General features: G+C 43.1%; 1 pseudogene across 1 annotated transcript in view; it reads left to right on the top strand.

Annotated features, from left to right (window-relative positions):
• LOC309867651 (myocyte-specific enhancer factor 2A-like) overlaps positions 1 to 19,205 on the top strand; it is a 96,013-nt pseudogene extending 76,808 nt beyond the window's left edge. The window contains exons 2-4 of the transcript in view: positions 14,054 to 14,180; positions 17,722 to 17,848; positions 18,847 to 19,205. The product of the transcript in view is annotated as a myocyte-specific enhancer factor 2A-like (transcript). The remainder of the gene's footprint in view (positions 1 to 14,053; positions 14,181 to 17,721; positions 17,849 to 18,846) is intronic.
• The last annotated feature ends 209 nt before the right edge of the window (positions 19,206 to 19,414 follow it).

The following is a 19,414-nucleotide window of genomic DNA, read 5'->3' as shown; positions in this document are numbered from 1 at the left end:
AGTGAGAAAATGTAGCTTGTATACATACAGCACACAGAGGTCTTTTTTATCAAGAATACATACAAGTCATCATGAAAAAATCTGATTTTTGAAAATGTGCATGAGAACATTTTACAAAAGAAGTTACCAGGTATCCAGTAAGCCTGTGACAAGATACTCAGTCTCAGTAACCAAGGCAATGCAAAATTAAAATCACAGAAAGCATCATACACCAGCCAGAATGGCCAAAGCAGAATAGGCTGATAATACCAGGTGTTGATAACTCTCATTGTGAGAGTTCCAAACTCTCATTCCCTGAGGATTACAGTGCAAATTGATGCAGCTGTTTTGACATTGTCTCCTAAAGTAGTAGATATATGGGTTCTACAACCCACCATTTTTATTCATCCTTATATACTGTAGAGAAATGCATATGTGTACCATGAGCATCAGGAAATAAAGGAATGCGCATGGCATTGCCTATTACAGGCAACATCTAGAAATAATCCAAATTTCTGCCAACAGTAGAACAAATAAATAAGTGATAGTATGTCTATGTGAAGGAGTTCTATACTGGAATGAAAAGGAAGAAACTATAGCAGTAATTAGCATGGTGGCTGAATTTCATCAGACTATGATGTATGAAAGACAATGGATGCAAATACAAAATTATTCTATTCTATCTAAATAAATCTGGAAAAATAGCCAAGCAATATTATGTGCTAAGATTGCGTGTAGATAGATGATAAAACTGTAAAGAAAAACAAGTCACTGTAATAGTCATAATACTGGTTATTTTGGGTAGGTGAGACAACAGGAATGTTCTGGGGGCCCAATTATAGAGCCTTTTCAGGGTTTTGGCAGTATTCTTTTTCCTGATGTAATGGATACGTGGAGATTTTAAATTTATGCTAAAGCCTTGATTGTTAAGTTTTTATTTTATGTACCATTTTGTATTATGTGGTATGTTAATATGAGTTTTAAAATAGATACATTTGATTTTTAAAAGGAATTCTAAACCAAAGTGTGGAGGTACTTTTAAAATGCTAAGAGAGGGGCGCCTGGGTGGCTCAGTGGGTTAAAGCCTCTGCCTTCAGCTCAAGTCATGATCCCAGGGTCCTGGGAGCCCTGCATCTGGCTCTCTGCTCAGTGGGAGACCTGCCTCCCCCTTTCTCTCTGCCTGCCTCTCTGCCTACTTGTGATCTCTGTTTGTCAAATAAATAAATAAAATATTAAAAATCAATCAATCAAATGATAAGAGAATGTAGTGTATATTGTATAGGTGTTATACTATCCTGAAATCTAGAGAGAAAACATTACACATTCATACTCTCAGAAAGACTTAACAGTCTTTGGGCAAAGACTCCGTTCATTGGGCACTATTGTCTGCATGTGGCAGCAGGATGTACAGTCCCATCTTGAGATCAGGAAGCACGACTGTGTCAAGGGGACAGACCAGCAAAAGCCTAGGATGGCAGAGCAGAAAGCTGGAAAGCTCTGGCTCCTCCACAGTGAGCTGCAAAAGCCACTGAGCTTGCAACCACTTTTCTCCAGTTGTCTTAAGGGAGATAAAAAGATTTTCTCATTCCATAGAGAAGTAAAATAAAATACAAGCAAGAGGAAGGGGAATATTTAATAAGTAGGTGGGTTTTTTAATGTACCTAAATGTACAATTCAAAAAAGAAACCCAACTAGTATTTGAAAAATGGAAAGGATGTATCAGGAGATTTAAATAAAAATGACAAAAGAAAACCACAAACTCACTAATTGCCAACTATTACCACTTTGTGTTGTGATCTGGAGAACCAGTGCAGGTGTGAGGAAACTGATGATGGCATTGTAAGTTAGTAATGAGCTTTCTGAAAAGATTTTGCAAAGATGTTCCAGTAGTCATAAAAATGTTCATGTCTCTGAGCCCACAAATCCCATTCCTGGGAATCTCTCCTAAAGAAATGAACTAGAACTTGCAAAGATTCACTGCAACTTTATTTATAGTATGAATAATAGGAAGAAACCAATGTATTCAACAGTATGAAAGTTATGTAAATGAAAATTTTCATCTGAACTTCTTTTTAGTTGTAATTTAAAACTATGCAAAAAAATATGCATGTGGAAAATAAAAAGGAGGGGAAATCCAAACTGATTATCATAGTTATGTTGGGATGGTGGATATAGGAATTTTCTCTCTCCTTTTCTAGTTTCTAAACTTTCTATATTGATATGGTTGGTACCTCCACAGTCATAACATTTTATTATAGTAAATTAAAGCATTCATTTGTTTTTCCTTGAAACATAATTTGTTTTCAGTCTTTTATTGTTCAAGTAAAACCTACCAGTTTTGTACATGCTGTAAATTGTATACATTTTCCAGAGTGGCATTCTGACTTGGCATACGAGGTACATTTCTCTACTGAAAGTTGACCTACTCTGACGTAGGTGAAGTCCAAGTTCTTTTGGAGGCTTTTTCTTCACAAACCCCACTGGGTGCTCACAAAAGAGATTGGGAACATCCTGAAGATGTCTCCCCTATGATGTACGGCTGAGAAAAGGGACGAGCAGCCCCTGTAATAGGGACAAAATGTGCTGCCTGGACCCTTCTCCCCTTTCTGTCCTATGGACCAGAAGTGTTCATCTGTGAGGGGATGAACGACAGAAAGTGTCACCCTCCAGGCCCTTTGGCGACCTCCCATTGTATCTTGAGAAATAGAAAAGGAAAAACATTTGAAGCCAGGGCGGAGGTGCAGGAACAATGTGAATGCCAAGAGCATGGCAGATGCCCAAGAGGCCCCAGCCCGGGGCGCAGCACCAAGAGGGGAAGGCTGCAGACTGAGAATGGATCACACACTGGAGAAAAACCGACTTCCGGCAAACCAGCCTCACTTCCTGCTGCAGGGATTCGGGGCCCATGGTGGCGGCACCGAGGGTGATGACTGCACCCATGAGCTCCAACTCAGCCCAATTCCTAACTAAATGAACTCAAACCAAGCGCTAAAGACCTATTAGTCTGTAGGTCAGTAAAGTTAACCCAAACTGCAAAACAAAGAGCAGAACAAATCTTCCAAGAGCTGTGGACTTCTATCAGGTGGTTTAACATATTTGTCATTGGAATTCCAAAAAGAGGGGAGAGAGAACAGAGCAGAAGAAATATTTGAAGAAACAGTAACACCAAGTAGGACAAATACACACACATTTCAGGTTGCTAAAAGCAAAGGACAACAAGGAGAAAATCTTAAAGGCAGCCAGAGGAAAGAGAAGGAAAAAGAAAATATATACCATACTTCTCTTCAGAACCTATGCAAGCTATAAAACCGTGGAGTAACCTGCGGTGCTGGAATTCAAAACAAGAAACCCTCAACCTGGAATTCTGTATCCAGCAAAGTTGTCTTTCAATAATGAAAGAGAAATAAAAACTTTCTCAAACAAAAAAATCTGGGGAATTTATTGCTGGGAGATCTGTTCTGCAAAAAATGCTGAAGGAAGTCCTTCTGCAAAGGGACTGTGATGCCAGCGAAAACTTGGATCTACACAGAGAAATATAGAACACAGAGAAATATAGAACAATGGAAATGAAATAAATGAAGATAAAATAAAACACAATTTATTTTCCCCTACATTTTATAAACCTTTTATTTTAGATTACAAAGATAGTACAGAAAGTTCTCCTAATGCTTCGTACCAGTTTCTCCGATTATTAACATCTTGCATTAGTATAGTACAATAGTACTGTAGTACTGCATAGTACTAAAAGGTCAGTATTGATACATTATTATTCACAGAAATTTTGTACTTTATTCAGATTTCTTTAGTTTTTAAACCACATAGCTTGTGTTCTGGGACCCCATCCAAGACACCACATTACACTTAGTAGGCTGTTTCCCACTTAGTAGGCTGTTTCCTCAGACTCCTCTTGGCTGTGATAGTTTCTAAGTCTTTCCTTGCTTTAATGACCTTGACAGTTTTGAGAAGTACTAGTAAGGTATCTTGTAGAATGTCCTTCCATTGGGACTTTTTTCCCCACGTTTTACTCATGATTAGACTGGGGTTATGGGTTCAGGGAGGAAAGCCACAACTCAAGTGTGCCATTTTGATCACCTCATACAAAGGGTACATAGTATCATTATGAGTAATTACTGTTGTTGTCAACCTTGGTCACCTTGCTGATGCAGTGTTGCATGTGTTTCTGTGCTGCAAAGTTACACTTCTTCCTTTGCGTACTGTCCTCTTTGGAAAGAAGTCCTATGCAAGGTCCATACTTAAGGAGTGGGGAATTGGGCTCTACCTCCTTGAGGGCAGAATATCTACATAAATTATTTGGAGTTCTTCTGAACAGGTGATTTATCTGTTTGCTTTTATTATTTAATGATTTACTTTAATACAGACTTATGGATATTTATACTACTAAATTCTGCTAACATATAGTTCTACCAATACTGTTTCATTCTGTTGCTCATATTCCAGCTTTAGCTGTCGAGGACTTTTCACTTGGTTCCAGTTCCTCTGAAAATATACCCTCATCCTTGTGGGGTTATTTTTGGCAGGGAGGGGATAATGAAGGTTACTTTAAAATTTTTCAGTTACGATGAAGTGTTCCGGGCTCATCTTGTATATTCCCTGCCCCAGTCCCAGAATCAGTCATTTCTCTAAGGAACCTGGTTCCTTATTATTGGAGACTGGTATTAGAAACCGGAATCCAGGCATCTCTCTCTTTTTCATTGTTCTAAAAGATCACTACTTTCTAAAGCAAAAATAGCGGGAATGAATTTGGTGCTTAAATACATGTAGAAATAAAGTGTAGGACAACAAAAGACAGGAAGCAAAGTTGTAAACACACTGTTCGAAGCCCTTACTCTACACCTAATATGATATCTACTTGACGGTAAACTCTAGTTAACTAAAGATGTATGTTATAAAACCTAGTGCAACTACAGAAAACAATTTATGAAAGAGGTATAAAAAGTCAATAGAGGAGATAAAATGGAATTATTAAAAAATGCTCGAATAGCCCAAGATATGGGAGAAAACAGGAAAATACAACAAAGAGACAATGAGGCAAATAAATACAGCTAACAACCTTGTAGATTGTAATCCAACCATACAAGTAATCACACTGAATGTGGTCGTAAACATCAGTTAAAAGACAAAATGTCAGATTGTTTAAGAAAAGAAAGGTCATGGCGATTCATAGACCTGTACCCCTGGGGATAAAAATACATCATATGTGTATTTATTTATTTATTTATTTTTAAAGATTTTATTTATTTATTTGACAGACAGAGATCACAAGTAGGCCAAGAGGCAGGCAGAGAGAGAGGAGGAAGCAGGCTCCCTGCTGAGCAGAGAAGCCGATGCGGGGCTCGATCCCAGGTCGCTGAGATCATGACCTGAGCCGAAGACAGAGGCTTTAACCCACTGAACCACCCAGGCACCCCCATTATATGTTTATTTTAATAAACATATTAATTAATTAATTTTAAAAAAAGGAAGGTCATACTATACACAGTCTATAGAAACCCTACTTAAATATAAAGGCAGAGGTTAGCAGATAGAGAAAACATACTATGCAAATGTTAACCACAAGAAGGCTAGTGTAGCAATATTAATTTCAGACAATATGGGCTTCACAATAAGGAATATTATCAAGAATAAAGAAGGACTTCACACAGTCCATTTTCCAAGAAATAAGTATCTTTAATGTATACACACGTAACAGCCTGCCTTCAAAATTTGTAAGCCAAAAACTGATGGAACTAAAAGGTGAAATAGAAAAATCCACAACTGTAGCTGGAAACTTAAACATTCTTCTCTCCGTAATCGGCAGAACAAGCAGGCAGAAAAATCTGTACGGATCTGGACAACCTGAGCAATACTCAACCAGCCTCACCAGTACTCTAACAGACTTTTATGGGACACTTCACAACAGCAGAGCATAACATTTTTCTTAAGGGCCCTTGGAACATTCACCAAGATAGACCATTACCTGTGCCATAAAGTAAATCTCAACAAATATCAAAGAGTTAAAATCATCTAGATTATATTCTCTGATCATAATGAAATCATAACAGAAAGGAAAAATCCTTATATATTGAGAAATTAACACACTTTTAAATAATCTCTGGGTCAAAGAGGAAATCTTAGGAGAAATTATAAAATATGTATGTGTGTATGTATGTATGTATATGAGAGAGGGAAACTTACAGCATTTGATGTTTATATTAGAAAAGAGAAGGTACTAAATCAGTAAACTTTTGTTAAAACTCATAAACTCAAGAAAGAAGAGCAAAAACTTAACCCAAAGCAATCAAAAGAAAAAATTCAGAAATAAATGAAATTTAAAATGAAAGCAATAGAGAAAAGCAATCAAGCAAAGCCTAGTTTTTTGATTGCTAAACTTCTGGCCAAGCTGACCAAATTAAAAGAGAAGGCACAGGTTATCAATATCAAGAATGAAAGAGGTACTGGCAGAAAGGTGGGCGCCAGTGGACAAAACAGAGAGCCGAGAAAATAGACCTACACAGATATATTCTGTTGTATTTTGACAAAGGCAGTAAAGCAGTTCAGCCGAGAAAGGATAGCTGGTCCAACTGACTCTCCTGGAACAGTTCACCATCCATATGCAAAAATAAAACCTCAAAATACAAATCATACCTTATTCAAAAATTAACTAAAAACGCATCATAGACTCAAGCATAAAATACAAAACTCTGAAACTTTTAGAAGAAAATTTTGGAAGAAACAATACACCAAAAACATGATCCATAAAGAAAATTCTGATATATTGATGCTATCAAAATAGTTTCACTATCAAAAAGTTTTACTCTGTAAACGGTCCTACCCAGAGAATAAAAAGACAGCCTACAGATGAGGGGAAACTGTTTGCAAATCACATACTCGTAAAGGACCTGCTTCTATGATGATACAACTGTACATCTATTAGGATGGCTAAGATTTAAAAAATAAAATCAGTGGTACTGTGATAGCATTGTATGGGGACAGATGGAAAAGCTACACTTGTGAGCACAGCATACTGTATGGAGTTGGGGAACTGCTGTGTTGTACACCTGAAAAAATGTAACATCATGGGTCAGCTTTACTCGGGTGCCTGGTTGGCTCAGTCGGTTAAGTGTCCAGCTCTTGATTTCAGCTCAGGTTTTGATATCAGAGTTCAAGACCCGCTGATATCAGAGTTCAAGGCGAGTTCAAGGCCCGATGAGGGCTACTTAAAAACAAAACAAAAACCCAGCATTCTAAAATGCCAAGTTCTGACAAGGATGCAGAGCAACAAGAACTCTCGTATATTCATGCTTAGAGCAAAGTCACACACCACTTGGGAAAACAGATCAACAACATCTTACAAAGTTAAATATATACTTGTCATACAACCCAACAGTCCTCTCCTAGAGAATTTACACAAATGAATGGAGAACTGTGCTTATAGAAATCTGTATTTTTCACAGTTGCCAAAAACTGAGAACAACCTAGATGTCCTTCCAACAGAAGAATGGATGGATATACACACTGTGGTACATCCAAAGAGTACTGCTCAGCAAAAAAAGGGACGAGCCACTTATTCACAGCAGTATAGATGATCTTAAATGAGTTTTGCTAAGTGAAAGAAGCTGGATCCAAAAGACTACATAGCATTTGATTCTATTTATATTTCATTCTGCAAAATGCAAAACAGATCAGTAATTGCCAGGGATGGAGAGAGGAGTTGACTGCAAAGGGTATGTGAGGTGAATTTTTGAGGCAATGGAACTCTTCAGTGATCCTGTGCTGGTGGGTGTACATATGAGTCTATGCCTCTGTTAAAACTCATAAAACTGTAGAAAGAGTGGTTTTACTATATGCTGTTAAAAATCAACCAGGATTCCAGGGGAACTGCAGATGGAATACAGACTGTGACACATGAATATGGCTGTAGTACAAGTTTGTGACAGGATGATCTGGAAGGGGACGGGGAAGGAGCTCTCAGTAACTTTGGAAACGGTTTTAACTCTAGATAGAGAAAACATAAAAATGAGGAAGTCGTTGTGCTCAAGATGGTACATTTGTTAGACAACACTCAAACAGTGAATACATTGTAGATAAAGCCAGGTTTTTCATTGTTCGGGGGGGAAAAACTTGCAAATAAGCAAGGTGGTTGGGGTTGGGGAAGGAAGGCTACAGTGAACACTGTGTTTCTGGGCTATTGTTGGACTTACTTTCTTAACATAGAGAAATATCAATGTATATACACGTGAATAGTGTACCTCATATATTTCCTAGCTCTACCGATAGACCCTTCAGGTAATGGCACCTGATAACTGAACACACCTAGTACTCAGATCTTCGTTTCTAAACATTCTCCAATAAGAGGAATCAGGATTCCTTGGAAAAATGATTGATTATAGAGTGGGGGCAATGAAAATACAGGATGAGTCGGAGGTGCCAGAGGATAAGGAAGTGCAGGTGAAATGCTTACAGGAACCAGCCTCTCTGAAGAGCTCCAGTGGCCCAAACTAGAACAATTTAAGCAACAAAATAAGTAACAATAGTATTGGATTAGTACCCAAGGAATACAAAATACCAAGTCTGTTATTGATAAAAATGATGAAAGAAACAGCTCTTCCTTAGAGAAGAGTTCTAATTATTACATGTAGAAAGAATGAGAGAAATAGCAAATCATCACTGTCATTACCACAGTACAGAGATCATGGCCAGACAGGGTCAATGGATGCTAAAATGAGTGAGCAAAAGTTTAAGGAAAAACAGGGTGTTTGCATAGCCTCAAAATGTCTCTCCCCAAATAACTGACAAAGGGAACAATAGTAATTTTGTAGTAGGGAGTGCTCGAAGACGTGACTTTCACCAGCAATCGAGTTTAACATCACCAATAATGGACTGACATACCTTCTGGTATGTGCTAAGAGGGTCGCATCACCTCTTTGGTACTCTTCCAAAAATCCATGCTCTCTATCCAAGAAAATTTAAGACTCAAATTACGGGACGTTCCATGAGATATCCACCCAGTACTCTGCAGTTTTTTTTTTCCAAAGATTTTATTTATTTATTTGACAGAGAGAAATCACAAGTAGACTGAGAGGCAGGCAGAGAGAGAGAGAGGGAAGCAGACTCCCTGCTGAGCAGAGAGCCCGATGCAGGACTCGATCCCAGGACCCCGAGATCATGACCTGAGCCGAAGGCAGCGGCTTAACCCACTGAGCCACCCAGGCGCCCCTACTCTGCAGTTTTTAAGGTCATGCAAAATGAGGAAAGATGGAGGGAGCGGTCACAGACCAGAGGAGATGAAGGGTATGTGACCGGTAAGGGCATGTGGGATGCAGCATCCAGTCCTGGAGTAGAAAAAGGACATCGGTGAAAGATGGGTGAAATCCAGGTGAAGTCCTGTAGCCTCAGTTATTGCTGGTTCCTCTGTCAGTTTTTTTTTTTTTTAAGATTTTATTTATCAGAGAGAGAGATGGGGAGAGAGCGAGCACAGGCAGACAGAATGGCAGGCAGAGGCAGAGGGAGAAGCAGGCTCCCTGCTGAGCAAGGAGCCCGATGTGGGACTCGATCCCAGGACGCTGGGATCATGACCTGAGCCGAAGACAGCTGCTTAACCAACTGAGCCACCCAGGCGTCCCTCCTCTGTCAGTTTGACAGTTGTCTCGTGCTTCTTTGAGAGGCAGACCCGGGTGGGGTGGTGCTGGGGTGTGTGCTGTGATGGTGCGCTCTCTTCACAGCCGCTCTCTATGGGTAAAATTATTGCAGGATACCGAGTTAAAGATACACACAGGTGTAACAGGTAACCCCGAAAAGAAAAACATGTGGGCATTCAGGGTAGTCATTTGGCTCACCGTTTAGGAACAGGATGTCGAACACCTGCCCCTGTCTTTCAGAGAGGCTACAGAAAGTTTCATTTAAGGCTCAGTCAACTGCAGAAGGTAAGGGCAGACCTGCATGGAGGACTTCAGCTGCTGGTCAGAACTATCTCTGTCTGGGCTTTCTTTCAGAGATCATGAAGCAGCTCTTAGAAGACTCAGAATTTGCCATATAAACTATTTTACACCCTTGGCCTGGCAGGTGCAAGTGGAAACCACACAGCACTTACCTGTGATATTTGCATGCGGGTCCTGTGGTTGGAGGACTGTGAAGATCTGTGTAACTCTGCCGCTGAAGGGCCTCTCGCCCACATTTGAGACAGCAGCTGTAGGCTGGGCGCTTGTTATTCAGAGTTGGCAACCAGCCTGCCTGTGTTACCGTTTGTTTGCAGGTTGGCTGGCTTTTGGATCCGGGTCTCCTCCATCACTGATGCTTACAAAGACTTCCGTAGATTGACAGAGAAACTTGACTCCTTCAAATAAAATAAGAAAGCACTAGCTAGCAGATTATTTCTAGCCTGTTAGTATTTTCTGAATGCTTAGGAGAAGAGCAAATATGTGTCCTTCATCTCTTTTCTGGACGTGATTTATCAGTTCAGTTCTCTTCCAGTCTCATTAGCTTCATACATGTTACTGTTTTTCCGCAGCGAAATTATACACACGAAAGCTGTATTTGCATCCAAATCCGTGTTATCCAAGACTGTTATGAACTACTGTTGGAGTTCTTCTTGTTTTGTAACACTATGCTAGCTGCGGTGGGAAATTAGAAAATAAAATAATTCCTGCTGACCGAAAAGCACACATCTAGGAGATAAATAATGGACGTGTGTGACCAGGTGGGCTAGGGATGCGAGGACGAAGTACTCTCAGGGTTTCAAGTATAAACCGGTGTCATGATGAGGAACTCTGTTTAAACACAGTGGCGGTAGCCCGGCGGTATGTGGGTGAGGCCGACACAGGAGTGGACGAAGCCAGGGAGCGGGGGCAGCTTTAAAGCCTGGCCTGCAAGAATCCGAAGAATCTTTCTTCTGAAAGCAGCTACTAGTGGAGATACGATAAATAATTTATATTTGTATTCACTGCTTATATTTAATCATCTCTTTAGAGTTCAAAGCAACTGCTAGTGTCCAAATAACGTGTTTTTCTAAGGAAATATTTTATTTTTGAGTATCAACAGTCTTAGTAACTCTCGTATCCCTCTCATGTGCTGAGTGCAGTCGGAGGAAGAAGAATTGGAGTTGGTGACTCCAATTGGTGAGTGTGCGTTTCTGCTTGAAGGGAGTTGCAAAAGATCTGGAAAGTACGAATTCTCTTAAGTGTTTATATCTAACCAGTGTTCCCTTTGTTACACAGTTTTTCTTGCTGTTATTAAACACTATCCAAGCACTTTTAATAACGGAACCAATCTAGTACTACTGAGTCCATCCCGTTTTTCTGCTTATAGTTGTATATCTTGACCCATTTTGTTTGTTGGAGGGAACATTGGAACAGAGCCTTTAAAAACAATAGCTGTCAATGATCACAAGACACTTGCTAAAGATTTTTTTTTTTAACGAAGGATATAAAATACCTTATATAGTTCCCCAAATTATTAACATATTTTTAGAAAATGACTTCACCCTCAAAGTTCCTCAGATTGTAACACATGGTCTTGTGTTATTTCTCTTTCTTTCAAAAAGATTACATCATTTTTGGTGAGGTCACTTTTTTCAGACTTGGAATTATTTCATACTGCATGAGATGATCTGAACCATAAGGGGGGTTCCCTGTTTGCTAAAAGGAATGTATGTAATTTAATATATACAAATTTACCTTTTTCTATCAGGACATACTCTGTTGTTAAAAGTTTTTCTAAAATAAATGATTTCTATTGGCTTCTCTTCTAGAAAATAAATTTGACTAAAAATAACTTTTATCTCTTCTTTGGGAACTAAAACCCAAAATTCACAGAAATCATATAAATTCTGTCAGTTGCGAATTAGTGACCTTAAGGGAGAAAAACTTGAAAATGTTTAGTTTGTAGCATGGACAAGGGTTCAGATTGCATGAGAGCATGGGGGGAAGGCATCTATTGGTTTTATTTATATTTTATTATTACATATATACGCATGCTGGTGTGTTTTGCACAGTTTGTGTCTTGTTAGATTAGGTTGTCTGTGTTCTGTCCTTAAACTAAGAGATCATTCTTTAACTTCGTGATCACTCACAGTTTGAGATGTGGTTTTATATTCAGTAAACTAAAATATACTAGTGTGCCATCAACTGTGGTGTTGGATTATATCATGTGCAGATTTAGACTTTCTTCTGGGGAAATACTTTATTTAGTAATATGGTAATAATTAGAAAATGGAAGTTTATAATTAAAGATGAAATGATTTGTCTTCGACTGTTTACCCTTAAGAAGTTAGTTGTCACAAGTGTTTCCTTTCAATTCTGTAGCAGTATGTTGCCCTCTAGTGGTCCCACAAGTCTCTTACTCAGAAAAATCAATGCCTTGGAGATTCGGAGCTTTGATGCATCCTGCCGATATATTGGCATTCACTGTTACACACACACACACACATACACACCACCTCTTCTTGAGGTCATGCCCGGAGATTGCCATGGAGTTGAAGCCCTGGCATGGATAGAGTTAGGCCAAACTGGGTCATGCTGTGTTCTTTTGCCTACTGTCTGACTCTGAGTTTCCAGATTAAGTCCAAAGTATATCTCTACCTCAAAAACTCATTAAAATTATTAACTTGATGCTGAGATGAACATGTGTTCCCACTTACCATACACTGACTTCCACCCACTTAAAGTTCACTCCCCAGTTACAGAATCTCAAAGATAAATTTCCAAATCTTTGAAAACCACAAGGTGAAGAAAGACTCTCATGGTGAGAGCCGGGCTGCTGAGATGCCTTGAAAAGCCTTGCTGTTCTAAACAACCTCGCTTTGTGGTAGCTCCAGGGGTCTTACCTGTGGATCTGAAGTGACATAGAAATGTGGGCCAGAGGGTTTCTCAGGAGAGTCATTTAAGGATACTGTCTTACATCTGGGTGGTACTCCAGTCACCAGAGCACTTCCCAACTCTTGGCTCATTAGAGCTTCCCAGTAGTGCCCAAGGCTGGCAGCACAAAGATCACTGTCTTCCCTACTGTGCAAACAGAGAGGTTCAGAAAAGTGAAATGATTCCCCCCTCCCCAAGCTTAGGGAGTCGGGAATTGGGGAGAAAAACGTAGGTGATGTCTCTATATTAAAAGCCCTGGGCTAGTTGTGCTTTGGCCTTCTTGGGTGCTGAACCCATGGATCATGGAGTCTGTTCTCTTTATCTGATCCTGCTTTTGGAGCATTCTCGGAAGCCCCTGTCGTGAGAAAGTGCTGTCACCCCTGAAATGTAGAGTGGCCATGTCAGGCTGACTTGATTATTCAGTAGTTGGGTTTTTTCACTCCCGGTACAGATAGGATACGGTGTAGATGGAGTCGGTCAGCGAGCATTTAGTGTTGCCCCATTCGCCGTCTCATGAGAAGTGTGCTAGTTACAAGCTCTCCACGCAAAGCCTATCCTTTCAGAAGTGTCGGGAGCCTGAGCAGGGATGTGTATTGGAACCTGCTGCCAAGAAATAGGTCACGGGGTGGGGGGGTGACAGTAGGGGAGGCTGAGCTTGTATGGGCGTGGGGCACCGGGGGTGTGGGGGGCACGGGGTGGGGGGGTGTGGGTGTAGCAACTGTAGGAGCACAGGGCAAGAAAACTGGAAGCAAACTGTACTATAGGAAGCCAGGACCTCACAGCACGCTAACATGGGAATGCTGCCGGTGCAAGTGGTTTCGATCCCTAAACTTACTTACACTCTCAGGATACAAAAGACTTTTGGCTCTCCTCAGCTCGAAAACCTAGATGTTTGATTTGGGGCAGCCTGGCGGTATTTTAGTGCCAGCAAGTCCTCATTTATGGTAACACATCAAAGCATTCTCACCCAGAGTGCAGGTTTCTGTTTTAAGGATATATCCTTGCCACCGATAAACACTATGAAAGACAAGGGAAAATAAATAATTAATGTAAAACTATGTCCCTTGAAATTAAATATTTAGTTCACATTAGTATTTCTAAGGTTTTGACGTTCACATCATAAAACTGTGAAAAATGTCACTTTTAAATTGAATGTTATTTTTTAAATACTAAGGCTGAATATAAATACTCAAATAATGACCCTTTTTTCTACTCTCTCACAGAATACCCAAAGGATAAGCAGTTCTCACACCACTCAGCCTCTAGCTACCCCAGTCGTGTCTGTGACCACCCTGAGCTTGCCTCTGCAGGGACTCATGTACTCAGCCATGCCGACCGCCTACAACCCTGGTTAAGCCTGCTCTCTTGCCTTCTGTGGCTCGTACTTCTTTGTTTGGTGATCACCATGTGCTTTTGTGATTTTCTTTTTTTTACAAGTATATTGATTGAAATCAATTATCTCCAGTTCTTTAGAGTCACATTTGGGCATATTAAAAGACAAAGGTTAGCTTTGAAAAACGTACAAAAAAATACATTGTGGAATGATTTCCCAGTGTCCGCTTTTACTTACCCTGACAAAGAAACAGAGAGCTGTTCCCAGAATCTGTGACCAGACAGGACGAGAGCGCCGCTTGGCATTTTCTCTGGTGCGTCTCGCTGAAGTCCTCCAGGCTGGCAGGTGTTGACCTGCTGGGGGGAGCACGGCCTCCGCCTGGACTCGGGACTCCGGAAGAGGACACGTGCGTGGCTGCGCCGGGCAGCTGGTGTATTCCTCTGTGTACCTACCTTTTTTAGTTTCTGTCCCTTGTGCCTCAGGAGCAAAACCAGGACATTTCTTGTTTCTCCTCAGAGCCAGTCAGTCATTCCTCCCTTCTGAGAGGAGCTTCTCACTCATTTATGTTTACTTAGACATTTCATCTTAAAACACCTATTGCGGGGGTCTGTAAGGCAAAGTCAGCACTGCTGAGTGACCGGAGAGGTGCTGTGGGCCACGCAGGCTGTCCACAGAGGCCCGGCACGTGGCAGGTTTCTTCCAGATCAGCCGTTCTGGGGAGAGGCAGAAGGTTGGCGGGTGTGGTTTCGCCTTCTTACCCACTGAGCCAAACACCTGATGCTTCAAAGGGAGAAGGAAAGAAGGAAATAGTTAAGCGATACCTTGTCAGCTTTCAGACTGCGGTGCAGGGTATTCATCCTTTCAGGATTCTTATAAGCAGACTGTAATAAAAACCATCTAATTTTAGCCTTCAGAGTAAATGCTTTAGCACGGTGCTTTCACACTGCTGTCTGACGCTCCCTGTGGCCATTGATACATTTGCTTGTCACTTGCTGTGTAGTTCATTTAAAACAGAATTTTAAAGGGTTTTCTTGAAAAAAGAAAGCCTCTTAGGAGAATGTCCACTACCTTTTCTAACAATCAATATGAAAAAAATGCCCAAACCTATTAAGTGCAAATTTAGAGTGAAGCGAGAGATAACACGTTCATAGAAATTCTGTGTCCTGGTGGTGATCGCCAGCTGTAGGCGCGCCCATATGCCAGGGGCAGAGCTTTTGTCCCAGGTTCGTGCCAGCTCGGGATACAGGCCGGAGCTGAGGTCAAAGCGGCTGAGGTTAGTAGTTTGTGCTCTGAGACCTGAGAATATGAGGAAAGAGGGGGGAAAGCACGACCTGAAAGGTTCAGAGGCACTCCAGCAGGGAAGGTGGCACTTGAACTGGTTCGGAGCGAGAGCAGTTTCTTGAGCTTTCATGACGGGTTTTCCAGGATATGTCCCTGTGCCACTCTGCGTGCTTAAGAAATGTTGTTGGATTAGCATGAAGTTGTTTTTTAAAAATCCAGAAGGAATTACCAAAACATAAAAACAGAGTCTGATTCTCTCAAAGCCATCAATCACTTGGCCTCAGTCTCATTCCTTCTTTTAACTGTGACTCAGTCTCTGTGCTCATTTTCAGAGCATGTGTGCAGCTTAATCTTAAAAAACATTATTTTTACTCTGTCTCGTTGCCCTTTTTAAACACCTCCACCTTCATCTTTCTGTAGTTTGGCAGCTGCCTTTCTGTGCAGAGTCAGACTCGTGCCAAATGATCAGGAAAGGGATGAAGGTGGGATCAACATTTCCAAAAGTGCAAGTTTTTATGTGGAAAAGCCCCGGTGCTTCGTCTTGTCATGCCCCTCATAAGGTCCCTCCGCAGCCCTGCTTGTGTGTCCATTCAGCACACGCCTGCTGAACACTCGCTGGGTGGCAGCTGTGGGGCTGGGCAAGCGGGAGTGTACGGTTCACAGCGGAACTTGGGACAGACCGCTGTGAGAATCAGGTACCACAGTCGTGTTAAGAGCTACGAGAAGCCTCGCTAGAGGGGCACCCTTGACTCAGCGGGGCGGGGCAGGGAGATTGTTCTGGGGAGAAGGGAGCACGGCGGGATCGGGATGGCGCAGGGTGTGAAGGGTGGAAACTGTAGAGGTACGTCACAATTTCTAGGCCATGTTGAAGATTTTGGATGTTGAGAGCACAGGGAAGCCAGAAAGTCGTAGGCAGAGAGGTATCGTGAGCCCATTTGTTACTTTAAGATCACTTTGGCTTGTGTTCCTGGGGCAAGGCTGCATGCTAGGAGACTGTCCGGAGGCTCGCATGGTGGCCCAGGTAGTGGATCCTGATGGCTTAGAGGAGAGCGGTGGCAGGAAAGCTGGTGAAACAGGCAGGTTTGAGAGACAACACAGAGAACTGACGGGCCTTGGTGGTTGGCGCTGGAAGTCGGAGAGAAGTATCAAGAACACCCACAGGTCTCTGGCACGACCGAGGTGAATATCGGTGCCATTTATTAAGATAAGGAGCAGGTTTGGAGGAGACGATTCCAGTCAGGTGTCAGATTTGAGGGGTTTGGAGAGACATCCAAATGAAGATACCAAGGAGGTAGCTGGGTGGACCTAGAGGTCGAGAGCTGGGGGCTGCAGGGGGCACCGGTGTGCATGCGGGACCCCTGCGCACCTCGGCGGGGAGTGGCTGAGGCGGTCAGAGAGCATGGCGGGAGCAGAGTGTGGAGGCCGGCAGGATCCCAAGCAGCAGCTAGGTTCTTTCCTCTGAGTCCCTTTTTTTTATGAATGTTAATGCACTAGGAAGATGGGCTTCCTTAAATACCTCCCTTGAGACGGGAAAAAACAGTTAAAAGTAGAAGGGTTTTTGCCACCTCTCTTTGAAAGTAAATGGAAAAAACAAGTGTTAATGAAGAACTGAAATAGCTCGACGTGTGAACGATACCTAATGTCCTGGGTCTTGGCCAGAGTGATTATGACTGAGCCTTTCTGAGGAAATGAGCCACATTCTCTGTTACACTCTTGTCACACGTAAGTTTTTCATGAACTTGAAGCTGTGTTGCGCGCAGTCAGCGATCTCAGACAGCCCCGGCCGCGAGCGACCGCTGCTCACCCGCTGTGTGCCGGCGTCCTTCACTTGGCCACCGAGCTGGCCCCACACGAGGAGGGCTGCTGTGTCCTTCCTGCTCCCCTCTTCTCGGGAAGAGAAGAGCTGCTGCTCTAGGCTCCATCCGGTCTGTCGCTGCTTTTCCCAGGAGGTAGCGGTGCGCACGTGTCAGGCGACCGCTGCGTGCGCACGTCCCTTAGCAATGGCCCTGCCATTATTTCTATTTACAAGTCTGGAGAAAGGATCTCAACCTTTTGTGAGACAGGAGACTGTAAACACGTAGCACAGAGTTGACGCTGACTTTATCGAGATCATCCCAGACAAGCAAATGCAGCTAGGACCTGCCGAAAGAAAAACTGTTGTCGGTTTAGACGTGTGTGTTTTAGTTAGGAAGTACCTGGCTTCTCGCAGCTGGGGTAACCGGCTTGTGCTTGGGCCTTCTCTCTCTCACATGAGTGATACTTCTCTCTTTGTTCTAGATTACTCACTGACTAGCCCAGACCTGTCGGCCCTGCAGGGCTTCAACTCCCCGGGCATGCTGTCTCTGGGACAGATGTCGGCCTGGCAGCAGCACCATTTAGGACAAGCCACCCTCTGCTTTCTGGTGTGAGTAACGGGAAATTGTCTCCGAATCTCTCCTCCCGGCCCTTGCACTTTATTTTTCTATCAGTTACAGTCTTTGGTGCTGTTGACTGTCACGTGACGGTCCTAGGACGACTTCTTTATGTGGTACAAGTGTTTGGAGAAAATATTTCCTTTACGTGCTTCTGGATAATAGCTTGGGTCCTGCTCAAACTAGGCGTTCCCTGAAGAGATTTGGGAGGCAAGGCTTCTCTTCTCTGGAGATGGTGACCAAGGGGTACTGAGGCACAGGTGGCCCCCACATTCTCCCTGCTACTAGGGCTTTTGGATACCCCTGGGCCCCACCGTAAGCTTTTCTCACGCCTGTCCCCTCACTCTGCCCAGAATGAATGTTCTCTGCGTTGAACTCTTCTCGGTGAGGGACGGTGTGGGCAGTGGGCTGGGATCATCCACATGAAACCCAGTAGCTAGCTGGCTCCACACACAAGACGCCCACCCCCTACTGTTCCTCCCGTCCTGTCCGTGGAGAAAGCCAAGGTGGTTTTCCTTGCATTTCTTCACCCGTTGGCCCTTGGGGGTCTGTTCATCCTAAATGAACACCCCATGAGCTGAAAGGGTCGCTCAGCTCGGGGGGAGAAGCCTGTACGCACGCTCCGCTACTCTGAGTGGCCTGTCTGAGGCGGTGCCCTCCCCTGGAAGATGGGGTCAGGTGACGGCCTTGCAGGTACTGTGCGAGCAGTGAGCGGTGCCTCTCCCAGGGCTGGAGCAGAGGGGAAGCCAAAGGCTTCCTCTCCCGTTCTGGTCCACGCACAGCAGCGGACACACAGTTTCGGCTCCTTCATCTGCAGAAGGACCAAGGGCTTGGGCAGGAGAACTAGCCACCCGATTTTGTTTTCCTCCCATGGAGAGGTCATTAAAACCAGTCTGGGCATTTGGACAGGCTCTGTTGGGTGGAGGCTGCAGTATCACTCCGGTCACACAGATGCACTCACCAACCCTCTAACATCTTGTCTTTCCTTCAGTGCTGGAGGGCAGTTATCTCAGGGTTCAAATTTATCCATTAATACCAACCAAAACACCAACATTAAGTCAGAACCAATTTCACCTCCCCGGGATCGAATGACCCCATCAGGCTTCCAGCAGCAGCCACCGCTGCAGCGGCCGCCACCACAGACCCCCCCAACCCCCCCAGCCCTGGCAGGAAATGGGGCGCTCCCCTGTGGACAGTCTGAGCAGCTCGAGCAGCTCCTATGATGGGAGTGACCGGGAGGATCCATGGGGCGACTTCCATTCTCCAATCGTGCTTGGCCGACCCCCCACCACGGAGGACAGAGAAAGCCCTTCCGTCAAGCGAATGAGGATGGACACATGGGTGACCTAAGGCTCCTGGGCTGGTATTCCTACTTCGTGATCCCGCAGCGAACTGCCCTACATATCTACATAGGTAAATAAGGACATGAGTTAACTATATTTATATGTGTGGGTGGAAGTATGTGTGTGTGTGTGTGTGGGTGTGTGTTACATACAGAATCGGGCACTTACCTGCCTCGTAGATCTACAGATGTATGTCCCGTGGCAAACAAAGCGCCC

This window comes from Mustela nivalis (genome assembly GCF_964662115.1).
Source record: "Mustela nivalis genome assembly, chromosome: 6".
NCBI classification, from domain to species: Eukaryota; Metazoa; Chordata; class Mammalia; order Carnivora; family Mustelidae; genus Mustela; species Mustela nivalis.
This window is presented reverse-complemented; position numbering and strand designations above follow the sequence as displayed.